The sequence below is a fragment of the Oncorhynchus gorbuscha genome, unplaced genomic scaffold (genome assembly GCF_021184085.1).
Source record: "Oncorhynchus gorbuscha isolate QuinsamMale2020 ecotype Even-year unplaced genomic scaffold, OgorEven_v1.0 Un_scaffold_1775, whole genome shotgun sequence".
In the NCBI taxonomy this organism is placed as follows: Eukaryota; Metazoa; Chordata; class Actinopteri; order Salmoniformes; family Salmonidae; genus Oncorhynchus; species Oncorhynchus gorbuscha.
The window spans coordinates 98461-112228 of record NW_025744904.1 but is presented as its reverse complement, the minus strand read 5'-3'; the positions used below and the strand labels follow the sequence as shown (position 1 = coordinate 112228).

The 13768-nt window shown below is 46.2% G+C and overlaps 1 pseudogene; it reads right to left on the bottom strand.

Annotated features, from left to right (window-relative positions):
- Nucleotides 1–10047: 10047 nt before the first annotated feature.
- The window catches only part of LOC124017317, a 69086-nt pseudogene continuing 65365 nt past the window's right edge, over nt 10048–13768 (bottom strand).

Below are 13768 nucleotides of genomic sequence, written 5' to 3'. Positions count from 1 at the left end.
TGGACTCATCACCTCTTACTGTTCACATGGACTCATCACCTCTTACTGTTCATGGACTCATCACTCTCACTGTTCACATGGACTCATCACATGGACTCATCACCTCTTACTGTTGACATGGACTCATCACATGGACTCATCACCTCTTACTGTTCACATGGACTCATCACCTCTTGTTCACATGGACTCATCACCTCTTACTGTTCACATGGACTCATCACCTCTTACTGTTCACATGGACTCATCACATGGACTCATCACCTCTTACTGTTCACATGGACTCATCACCTCTTACTGTTCACATGGACTCATCACATGGACTCATCACCTCTTACTGGACTTCACATGGACTCATCACCTCTTACTGTTGACATGGACTCATCACATGGACTCTTACTGTTCACATGGACTCATCACCTCTTACTGTTCACATGGACTCATCACCTCTTACTGTTCACATGGACTCATCACATGGACTCATCACCTCTTACTGTTCACATGGACTCATCACCTCTTACTGTTCACATGGACTCATCACTCATCACCTCTTACTGTTCACATGGACTCATCACCTCTTACTGTTACATGGACTCATCACATGGACTCATCACCTCTTACTGTTCACATGGACTCATCACCTCTTACTGTTGACATGGACTCATCACATGGACTGTTCACATGGACTCATCACCTCTTACTGTTCACATGGACTCATCACCTCTTACTGTTCACATGGACTCATCACCTCTTACTGTTCACATGGACTCATCACCTCTTACTGTTCACATGGACTCTTATCACCTCATGGACTCATCACCTCTTACTGTTCACATGGACTCATCACATGGACTCATCACCTCTTACTTACTGTTCACATGGACTCATCACCTCTTACTGTTCACATGGACTCATCACCTCTTACTGTTCACATGGACTCATCACCTCTTACTGTTCACATGGACTCATCACCTCTTACTGTTCACATGGACTCATCACCTCTTACTGTTCACATGGACTCATCACCTCTTACTGTTCACATGGACTCATCACCTCTTACTGTTCACATGGACTCATCACATGGACTTACATCACATGGACTCATCACCTCTTACTGTTCACATGGACTCATCACCTGGACTCTACTGTTCACATGGACTCATCACATGGACTCATCACCTCTTACTGTTCACATGGACTCATCACTCTTACTGTTCACATGGACTCACATGGACTCATCACCTCTTACTGTTCACATGGACTCATCACCTCTTACTGTTCACATGGACTCATCACATGGACTCATCACCTCTTACTGTTCACATGGACTCATCACCTCTTACTGTTCACATGGACTCATCACCTGGACTGTTCACATGGACTCATCACATGGACTCATCACTGTTCACATGGACTCATCATGGACTGTTCACATGGACTCATCACATGGACTCATCACATGGACATCTTCACCTCTTACTGTTCACATGGACTCATCACTCTTACTGTTCACATGGACTCATCACCTCTTACTGTTCACATGGACTCATCACCTCTTACATGGACTCATCACATGGACTCATCACCTCTTACTGTTCACATGGACTCATCACCTCTTACTGTTCACATGGACTCATCACATGGACTCATCACCTTACTGTTGACATGGACTCATCACCTCTTACTGTTCACATGGACTCATGGACTCACCTCTTACTGTTCACATGGACTCATCACCTCTTACTGTTCACATGGACTCATCACCTCTTACTGTTCACATGGACTCATCACCTCTTACTGTTCACATGGACTCATCACATGGACTCTTATCACATGGACTCATCACATCTTACTGTTCACATGGACTCATCACCTCTTACTGTTCACATGGACTCATCACCTCTTACTGTTCACATGGACTCATCACCTCTTACTGTTCACATGGACTCATCACCTCTTACTGTTCACATGGACTCATCACCTCTTACTTACTGGTTCACATGGACTCATCACCTCTTACTGTTGACATGGACTCATCACCTCATGGACATGGACTCATCACCTCTTACTGTTCACATGGACTCATCACCTCTTACTGTCACTGTTCACATGGACTCATCACCTCTTACTGTTCACATGGACTCATCACCTCTTACTGTTCACATGGACTCATCACATGGACTCATCACCTCTTACTGTTCACATGGACTCATCACCTCTTACTGTTCACATGGACTCATCACCTCTTACTGTTCACATGGACTCATCACCTCTTACTGTTCACATGGACTCATCACCTCTTACTGTTCACATGGACTCATCACCTCTTACTGTTCACATGGACTCATCACATGGACTCATCACCTGTTCACATGGACTCATCACCTCTTACTGTTCACATGGACTCATCACCTCTTACTGTTCACATGGACTCATCACATGGACTCATCACATGGACTCATCACCTCTTACTGTTCACATGGACTCATCACCTCTTACTGTTCACATGGACTCATCACCTCTTACTGTTCACATGGACTCATCACCTCTTACTGTCACATGGACTCTTATCACATGGACTCATCACCTCTTACTGTTCACATGGACTCATCACCTCTTACATGGACTCATCACCTCTTACTGTTCACATGGACTCATCACCTCTTACTGTTCACATGGACTCATACACATGGACTCATCACCTCTTACTGTTCACATGGACTCATCACCTCTGTTACTGTTCACATGGACTCATCACATGGACTCATCACCTCTCACATGGACTCATCACATGGACTCATCACATGGACTCATCACCTCTTACTGTTCACATGGACTCATCATCACATGGACTCATCACTCCTACTGTTCACATGGACTCATCACCTTCACATGGACTCTGTTCACATGGACTCATCACCTCTTACTGTTCACATGGACTCATCACATGGACTCATCACCTCTTACTGTTCACATGGACTCACTGTTCACATGGACTCATCACCTCTTACTGTTCACATGGACTCATCACATGGACTCATCACATGGACTCTCACTGTTCTTACATGGACTCATCACCTGGACTGTTCACATGGACTCATCACCTCTTACTGTTCACATGGACTCATCACATGGACTCATCACCTCATGGACATGGACTCATCACCTCTTACTGTTCACATGGACTCATCACATGGACTCATCACATGGACTCATCACATGGACTCTCTTACTGTTCACATGGACTCATCACCTCTTACTGTTCACATGGACTCATCACATGGACTCATCACCTCTTACTGTTCACATGGACTCATCACCTCTTACTGTTCACATGGACTCATCACCTCTTACTGTTCACATGGACTCATCACATGGACTCATCACCTCTTACTGTTCACATGGACTCATCACATGGACTCATCACCTCTTACTGTTCACATGGACTCACTGTTCACATGGACTCATCACATGGACTCTCACCTCTTACTGTTCACATGGACTCATCACCTCTTACTGTTCACATGGACTCATCATGGACTCATCACCTCTTATCACATGGACTCATCACCTCTTACTGTTCACATGGACTCATCACCTCTTACTGTTCACATGGACTCATCACTCACTGTTCACATGGACTCATCACCTCTTACTGTTCACATGGACTCATCACATGGACTCATCACCTCTTACTGTTCACATGGACTCATCACATGGACTGTTCACATGGACTCATCACATGGACTCATCACCTCTTACTGTTCACATGGACTCATCACATGGACTCATCACCTCTTACTGTTCACATGGACTCATCACTGGACTCATCACCTCTTACATGGTTCACATGGACTCATCACCTCTTACTGTTCACATGGACTCATCACCTCTTACTGTTCACATGGACTCACTGTTCACATGGACTCATCACCTCTTACTGTTCACATGGACTCATCACATGGACTCATCACCTCTTACTGTTCACATGGACTCATCACCTCTTACTGTTCACATGGACTCATCACATGGACTCATCACATGGACTCATCACATGGACTCATCACCTCTTACTGTTCACATGGACTCATCACCTCTTACTGTTCACATGGACTCATCACCTCTTACTGTTCACATGGACTCATCACATGGACTCATCACCTCTTACTGTTCACATGGACTCATCATGGACTCATCACCTCTTACTGTTCACATGGACTCATCACCTCTTACTGTTCACATGGACTCATCACATGGACTCATCACCTCTTACTGTTCACATGGACTCATCACCTCTTACTGTTCACATGGACTCATCACATGGACTCATCACATGGACTCATCACCTCTTACTGTTCACATGGACTCATCACATGGACTCATCACCTCTTACTGTTCACATGGACTCATCACATGGACTCATCACCTCTTACTGTTCACATGGACTCATCACCTCTTACTGTTCACATGGACTCATCACATGGACTCATCACCTCTTACTGTTCACATGGACTCATCACCTGGACTTCACTGTTCACATGGACTCATCACATGGACTCATCACCTCTTACTGTTCACTCTTACTGTTCACATGGACTCATCACATGGACTCATCACATGGACTCATCACATGGACTCATCACCTCTTACTGTTCACATGGACTCATCACCTCTTACTGTTCACATGGACTCATCACATGGACTCATCACCTCTTACTGTTCACATGGACTCATCACATGGACTCATCACCTCTTACTGTTCACATGGACTCATCACCTCTTACTGTTCACATGGACTCATCACCTCTTACTGTTCACATGGACTCATCACATGGACTCATCACCTCTTACTGTTCACATGGACTCATCACATGGACTCATCACCTCTTACTGTTCACATGGACTCATCACATGGACTCATCACATGGACTCATCACCTCTTACTGTTCACATGGACTCATCACATGGACTCATCACCTCTTACTGTTCACATGGACTCATCACCTCACTGTTCACATGGACTCATCACCTCTTACTGTTCACATGGACTCATCACCTCTTACTGTTCACATGGACTCATCACCTCTTACTGTTCACATGGACTCATCTCACATGGACTCATCACATGGACTCATCATTACTGTTCACATGGACTCATCACTCTTACTGTTCACATGGACTCATCACCTCTTACTGTTCACATGGACTCATCACCTCTTACTGTTCACATGGACTCATCATCCTCTTACTGTTGGACTCCACCTCACAAACTCCCCTCTTCATGGACTCATCACATGGGACTGCTGACTCCAGTTGTGTTCACATGGACTCATACTGTTGACATCACCAGTCATTACCAGTTCACAGGCTACATGCTGGTGTGTCATACTGGACTCATCACTTACACAGACAACACCATGGATAACACTGTGTGTGTGGACTGCACATAAGTAGGTGGACTTATGTTCCCTTTGTACTTTAACTATTTGCAAATAAATTACATTTGAAATGTCTTTATTCTTTTGGAACTTCTGTTCACATGAGTGTTTACTGTTCAATTGTATTGTTTATTTCACTTTTGTTTATTATCTAGTTTACTTGCTTTGGCAATGTCATGGACATATACTGTTCCATGCCAATAAAGCCCTTAACTTGAATAAATTGGAAATGATTTGAGAGAGCGAGACAGCACTTACTGCGAGCATGGACTCATCACCTCTTAGCGCAGGAGCGAGCGACTCATCACCTCTTAGATGGAGAGAGCGCTCCAGTTGTGTGCGTCACCAGTCATTACCAGCAGGCTACATGCGCAGATGTGTGTGTGGGTGCACATAAGTAGACTTATGTTCCCTTTTGCTATTTGCAAATAAATTACATTTGAAATGTCTTTATTCTTTTGGAACTTCTGTGAGTGTTTACTGTTCAATTGTATTGTTTATTTCACTTTTGTTTATTATCTAGTTTACTTGCTTTGGATGAGAGCCAATAAAGCTTGAATAAATTGAAATGATTTGAGAGAGCGAGACAGCACGAGCGAGCGAGAGAGAGAGCGAGAGAGCGAGCGCAGAGAGAGCGAGAGAGCGAGAGAGAGAGAGCGAGAGAGAGAGAGAGCGCGAGAGAGAGAGAGAGAGAGAGAGAGAGAGAGAGCGAGAGAGGAGGAGTACTTGAGCTGAGGTTAATAAATATTGACAGTGAATCATCTTCCCTGACAGGGTCGCAGGTGGCTCTCTGAGGATTTAACACACTGGAGAGAAGACACACTAAAACCCAAATAAAGCTTAACGAACCCTCAAAACGAAGTTCGTGGTCCTTTAAGAACCTCCCTCCCTCCTCTCTCATCTCTCTCTCTAACCCTCCCTCCCTCTCATCTCCTCTCTCTAACTCTCTCTCCCTCTAACCCTCCCTCCTCTCATCTCTCTCTAACCCCCTCTCTCTCATCTCCTCTCTCTAACCCCCCTCTCTCTCATCTCCCTCTCTAACCCCCCCCTCTCATCTCCTCTCTCTAACCCCCCTCATCTCCTCTCTCTAACCCCCTCCCTCTCATCTCCTCTCTCTAACCCTCTCCCTCTCTTCTCCTCTTTCTACCAGTCCTTAATTAATGACATTCTCCTGCCATCTTCACCTGTTCTCTTTTCAATCTGCCACTGATTTGATACGCAGAGTTCATTCATCCCTCCATCTCTCCATTCATCCCTCAGTCTCTCCTTTCATCCCTCAGTCTCTCCTTTCATCCCCCAGTCTCTCCTTTCATCCCCCAGTCTCTCCTTTCATCCCCCAGTCTCTCCTTTCATCCCCCAGTCTCTCCATTCATCCCCCCGTCTCTCCATTCATCCCCCCGTCTCTCCATTCATCCCCCCGTCTCTCCATTCATCCCCCGTCTCTCCATTCATCCCCCCGTCTCTCCTTTCATCCCTCCGTCTCTCCTTTCATCCCCCCGTCTCTCCTTTCATCCCCCGTCTCTCCTTTCATCCCCCCGTCTCTCCTTTCATCCTCCAGTCTCCCCTCCGTCTCTCCTTTCATCCCCCAGTCTCTCCTTTCATCCCCCGTCTCTCCTTTCATCCCCCCGTCTCTCCTTTCATCCCCCCGTCCCTCCTGTCATCCCCCCGTCTCTCCTGTCATCCCCCCGTCTCTCCATTCATCCCCGTCTCTCCTTTCATCCCCCCGTCTCTCCTTTCATCCCCCAGTCTCTCCTTTCATCCGTCTCTCCTTTCATCCCCCCGTCTCTCCTTTCATCCCCCCCGTCTCTCCTTTCATCCCCCCGTCTCTCCTTTCATCCCCCGTCTCTCCTTTCATCCCCCGTCTCTCCTTTCATCCCTCCTTTCATCCCCCCCTCTCTCCTTTCATCCCCCTTTCAGTCTCTCCATTCATCCCCCCGTCTCTCCTTTCATCCCTCCGTCTCTCCTTTCATCCCTCCGTCTCTCCTTTCATCCCTCCGTCTCTCCTTTCATCCCTCCGTCTCTCCTTTCATCCCTCCGTCTCTCCTTTCATCCCTCCGTCTCTCCTTTCATCCCTCCGTATCTCCTTATTATACACATGTATCCCCAGTCTGTATTTCATCCCACTCTCCTTTCATCCCTCCGTCTCTCCTTTCATGTATTAAACGCATGTACCAGTATGTATTATTATACACATGTACCAGTATGTATTATTATACACATGTACCAGTATGTATTATTATACACATGTACCAGTATGTATTATTATACACATGTACCAGTATGTATTAATGTACACATGTACCAGTATGTATTAATGTACACATGTACCAGTATGTATTAATGTACACATGTACCAGTATGTATTAATGTACACATGTACCAGTATGTATTAATGTACACATGTACCAGTATGTATTATTATACACATGTACCAGTATGTATTATTATACACATGTACCAGTATGTATTATTATACACATGTACCAGTATGTATTAATGTACACATGTACCAGTATGTATTGATGTACACATGTACCAGTATGTATTGATGTACACATGTACCAGTATGTATTAATGTACACATGTACCAGTATGTATTAATGTACACATGTACCAGTATGTACACATGTACCAGTATGTATTAATGTACCAGTATGTATTATTATACACATGTACCAGTATGTATTATTATACACATGTACCAGTATGTATTATTATACACATGTACCAGTATGTATTATTATACACATGTACCAGTATGTATTATTATACACATGTACCAGTATGTATTATTATACACATGTACCAGTATGTATTATTGTACACATGTACCAGTATGTATTGATGTACACATGTACCAGTATGTATTGATGTACACATGTACCAGTATGTATTAATGTACACATGTACCAGTATGTATTGATGTACACATGTACCAGTATGTATTAATGTACCAGTATGTATTATTATACACATGTACCAGTATGTATTATTATACACATGTACCAGTATGTATTATTATACACATGTACCAGTATGTATTATTATACACATGTACCAGTATGTATTATTATACACATGTACCAGTATGTATTAATGTACACATGTACCAGTATGTATTAATGTACACACGTACCAGTATGTATTATTATACACATGTACCAGTATGTATTGATGTACACATGTACCAGTATGTATTAATGTACACATGTACCAGTATGTATTATTATACACATGTACCAGTATGTATTAATGTACACATGTAGCAGTATGTATTAATGTACACATGTAGCAGTATGTATTAATGTACACATGTACCAGTATGTATTAATGTACACATGTACCAGTATGTATTAATGTACACATGTACCAGTATGTATTAATGTACACATGTACCAGTATGTATTGATGTACACATGTACCAGTATGTATTATTATACACATGTACCAGTATGTATTATTATACACATGTACCAGTATGTATTAATATACACATGTACCAGTATGTATTATTATACACATGTACCAGTATGTATTATTATACACATGTACCAGTATGTATTAATGTGCACATGTACCAGTATGTATTATTGTACACATGTACCAGTATGTATTATTATACACATGTACCAGTATGTATTATTGTACACATGTACCAGTATGTGTTAATGTACACATGTACCAGTATGTATTAATGTACACATGTACCAGTATGTATTAATGTACACATGTACCAGAATGTATTAATGTACACACGTACCAGTATGTATTATTATACACATGTACCAGTATGTATTGATGTACACATGTACCAGTATGTATTAATTATACAGTATGTATTAATGCCAGTATGTATTAATGTACACATGTACCAGTATGTATTAATGTACACATGTACCAGTATGTATTATTATACACATGTACCAGTATGTATTAATGTACACATGTACCAGTATGTATTATTGTACACATGTACCAGTATGTATTAATGTACACATGTACCAGTATGTATTAATGTACACATGTACCAGTATGTATTATTATACACATGTACCAGTATGTATTATTATACACATGTACCAGTATGTATTAATGTACACATGTACCAGTATGTATTACTGTACACATGTACCAGTATGTATTATTATACACATGTACCAGTATGTATTAGTACACGCATTGGGGATTTGAACTTGCAACCTTTTGGTTACTTGTCCAACACTCTAACCACTAGGCTACCCTGCCACCTCTACACTCTAACCACTAGCTACCTGCCACCTCAACACTCTAACCACTAGGCTACCCTGCCACCTCTACACTCTAACCACCAGGCTACCTGCCACCTCTACACTCTAACCACCATGGGTTAGTGCCTCGGCCAGGTCACAGACAGATTTTTAACCACTAGGCTACCCTGCCACCTCAACACTCTAACCACAGTCTGGTCACCTTGTCGGCCCCAGTATGTGGCCCAACACTCTAACCGCTTGGCCACCTTGACGGTTCGCTGATTGGTTACTGGCCCAACACTAACCGCTTGGCCACCTTGACGGTTCGCTAATTGGTTACTGGCCCAACACTCTAACCATCTGGTCACCTTGTGTGTTTGTACCTTAAACAGTAGAGAGTCGTCCATGTGTTCAGCGTAGACAGAGGTCAGCCTGTACTGGTTCTCAGTAGTGATGTCTATCTGATAGCCGGTCAGAACATAACACACCGTCCTGAACTCCTGAATCTTCCTCTGGAACACCTGGCAACAACACAGATACAACACTGGTTTACAATAGTCTCTCCGTCACTCACACTCATCAGAAGAGATGAGGTAGAGGCGAGAGAGAGAGGGATGAGGTAGAGGAGAGAGAGGGATGAGGTAGAGGAGAGAGAGAGGGATGAGGTAGAGGAGAGAGAGAGATGAGGTAGAGGAGAGAGAGACATGAGGTAGAGGAGAGAGAGAGATGAGGTAGAGGAGAGGGATGAGGTAGAGGAGAGAGAGAGATGAGGTAGAGGAGAGAGATGAGGTGGAGGAGAGAGAGATGAGGTAGAGGAGAGAGAGAGATGAGGTAGAGAGAGAGAGAGAGATGAGGTAGAGGAGAGAGAGGGATGAGGTAGAGGAGAGAGAGGATGAGGTAGAGGAGAGAGAGAGATGAGGTAGAGGAGAAAGAGAGGGATGAGGTAGAGGAGAGAGAGAGAGAGTAGAGGAGAGAGAGAGATGAGGTAGAGGAGAGAGAGATGAGGTAGAGGAGAGGTAGAGAAGGAGAGGGATGAGGAGAGAGAGAGGAGGTAGAGGAGAGAGGGATGAGGTAGAGAAGAGAGGGAGAGGTAGAGGAGATGAGGTAGAGGAGAGAGAGAGAGAGGAGGTAGAGGAGAGAGAGAGAGGAGGTAGAGGAGAGAGAGAGAGAGGAGGTAGAGGAGAGAGAGAGAGGAGGTAGAGGAGAGAGAGAGGAGGTAGAGGAGAGAGAGAGATGAGGTAGAGGAGAGAGAGAGATGAGGTAGAGGAGAGAGAGAGATGAGGTGGAGGAGAGAGAGGATGAGGTGGAGGAGAGAGGGATGAGGTAGAGGAGAGAGAGAGATGGGTGGAGGAGGAGGGGATGAGGAGAGGAGGGGGATGAGGTAGAGGAGAGAGGGATGAGGTAGAGGAGAGAGGGGGATGAGGTAGAGGAGAGAGGGGGATGAGGTAGAGAGAGGGATGAGGTAGAGGAGAGATGGTAGAGGAGAGAGGTAGAGGAGAGGGGAGAGGTAGAGGAGAGAGGTAGAGGAGAGAGGTAGAGGAGAGAGGTAGAGGAGAGAGGTAGAGGAGAGAGGTAGAGGAGAGAGGGATGAGGTAGAGGAGAGAGGGATGAGGTAGAGGAGAGGAATAAGATGTGTACGAGGAAGAAAGGGGATAAAACATGTTTATTTTCTATGTAATACAACATTCCACACCTCCTTCAACCGCTGGTTCTTCAGTTCAGCTGTTTCCATCTGTTTACGCAGATCTACAACACAGAACAGTCGTGTTAAGCTACATGTAGAACACAGAACAGTCCCTTAACGTTAAACAGAGTCACTATGCAGTGATTAGGAGAGAGGAGACAAGAAGAGGGGAGGAGAGGAAGGAAAAGTAGAAGAGGCAGGGAGGAGAGGAGAGAGGAGGTGGAGGAGAGGAGAGAGGAGAGAAAAGGTGGAGAGGAGAGGAGAGGGAGAAAAGGTGGAGAGGAGAGAGGAGTTGGAGGAGAGGAGAAAGGAGAGAAAAGGTGGAGGAGAGGGGAAACGAGAGGAGATAAGAGGTGGTGAAGAAGAGAGGGGAGAAGAGAGGAGGTGGAAGAGAGGAGGAGAAGAGGAGAGGGTGGAGACGAGGTGGAGGTGAGATGAGGTGAAGAGAAAAGAGGGTGGAGAAGAGGTGGAGAGGGAGAGAGGAGAGAAGAAGTGGAGAGGAGAGAAGAGGTGGAGGTGGAGAGAGAAGAGAAGAGGTGGAAAGAAGTGGTGGAGAGGAGAGAAGAGGTGGAGAAAAGAGAGGTGGAGAGGAGAGAAGAGGTGGAGAGGAGAGAAGAGGTGGAGAGAGAAGAGGTGGAGAGAGAAGAGAAGGAGAGAGAGAAGAGGTGAAGAGAGAAGAGGTGGAGGTGGAGAGAGAAGAGAAGAGGTGGAGAGGAGAGAAGAGGTGGAGAGGAGAGAAGAGGTGGAGAGGAGAAGAGGTGGAGGTGGAGAGAAGAGGTGGAGGTGGGAGGAGAAGAGGTGGAGGAGAGAAGAGAAGAGGTGGAGAGGAGAGGTGGAGAGGTGGAGAGGAGAGAGGTGGGAGAGGAGAGAGGTGGAGAGGAGAGAGGTGGAGAGGAGAGAGGTGGAGAGGAGAGAGGTGGAGAGGAGGTGGAGGAGAGAGGTGGAGAGAGAGAGAGGTGGAGAGAGGAGAGAGGTGGAGAGGAGAGAGGTGGAGAGGGAGAGGGAGAAGAGGTGGAGAGGAGAGAGGTGGAGAGGAGAGAGAGGTGGAGAGGAGAGAGGTGGAGAGGAGAGGTGGAGAGGAGAGGTGGAGAGAAGAGGTGAGAGGTGGAGAGAGAGGTGGAGAGGAGAGGTGGAGAGGAGAGAGGGGGAGAGGAGAGGAGAGGTGGAGGTGGAGGGAGAGAGGTGGAGAGAGAGAGGTGGAGAGGAGAGAGGTGGAGAGGAGAGAGGTGGAGAGGAGAGAAGAGGTGGAGAGGAGAGAAGAGGTGGAGAGGAGAGAGGTGGAGAGGAGAGGTGGAGAGGAGAGGAGGAGAGGAGAGGTGGAGAGGAGAGAGGTGGAGAGGAGAGAAAAGGTGGAGGTGGAGGAGAGAGGTGGAGAGAAGAGGTGGAGGTGGAGAGAGGTGGAGAGAGAAGAGGTGGAGAGGAGAGAAGAGGTGGAGAGGAGAGAAGAGGTGGAGAGGAGAGAAGAGGTGGAGAGGAGAGAGGTGGAGAGAAGAGGTGGAGGTGGAGAGAGGTGGAGAGAAGAGGTGGAGAGGAGAGAAGGTGGAGAGGAGAGAAGAGGTGGAGAGGAGAGAGGTGGAGAGGAGAGAGGTGGAGAGAAGAGGTGGAGGTGGGTGGAGAGGAGAGAAGAGGTGGAGAGAGGAGAGAAGAGGTGGAGAGGAGAGAAGAGGTGGAGAGGAGAGAAGAAGTGGAGCGGAGAGAAGAAGTGGAGAGGAGAGAGGTGGAGAGGAGAGAGGTGGAGAGGAGAGAGGTGGAGAGGAGAGAGGTGGAGAGGAGAGAGGTGGAGAGGAGAGAGGTGGAGAAGAAGAGGTGGAGGAGAGAAGAGGTGGAGAGAAGAGGTGGAGAGAAGAGGTGGAGAGAAGAGGTGGAGAGAAGAGGTGGAGAGGAGAGAGGAGAGGGGAGAAGAGAGGAGAAGAGGAGATGGTGGAGACGAGGTGGAGGTGAGATGAGGTGAAGAGAAAAGAGGGTGGAGAAGAGGTGGAGAGGAGAGGTGGAGAGGAGAGAAGAAGTGGAGGTGGAGAGAGAAGAGAAGAGGTGGAGAGGAGAGAAGAGGTGGAGAGGAGAGAAGAGGTGGAGAGGAGAGAAGAGGTGGAGAGGAGAGAAGAGGTGGAGAGGAGAGAAGAGGTGGAGAGGAGAGAAGAGGTGGAGAGGAGAGAAGAGGTGGAGAGGAGAGAAGAGGTGGAGAGGAGAGAAGAGGTGGAGAGAGAAGAGAAGAGGTGGAGAGAAGAGAGGTGGAGAGGAGAGAAGAGGTGGTGAGAGGTGGAGAGGAGAGAAGAGGTGGTGAGAGGTGGAGAGGAGAGGTGGAGAGAAGAGGTGGAGAGAAGAGGTGAGAGGAGAGAGGTGGAGAGAGAGAAGAGGTGGAGGTGGAGAGGAGAGGTGGAGAGAAGAGGTGTGAGAGAAGAGGAGAGGAGAGAAGAGGTGGA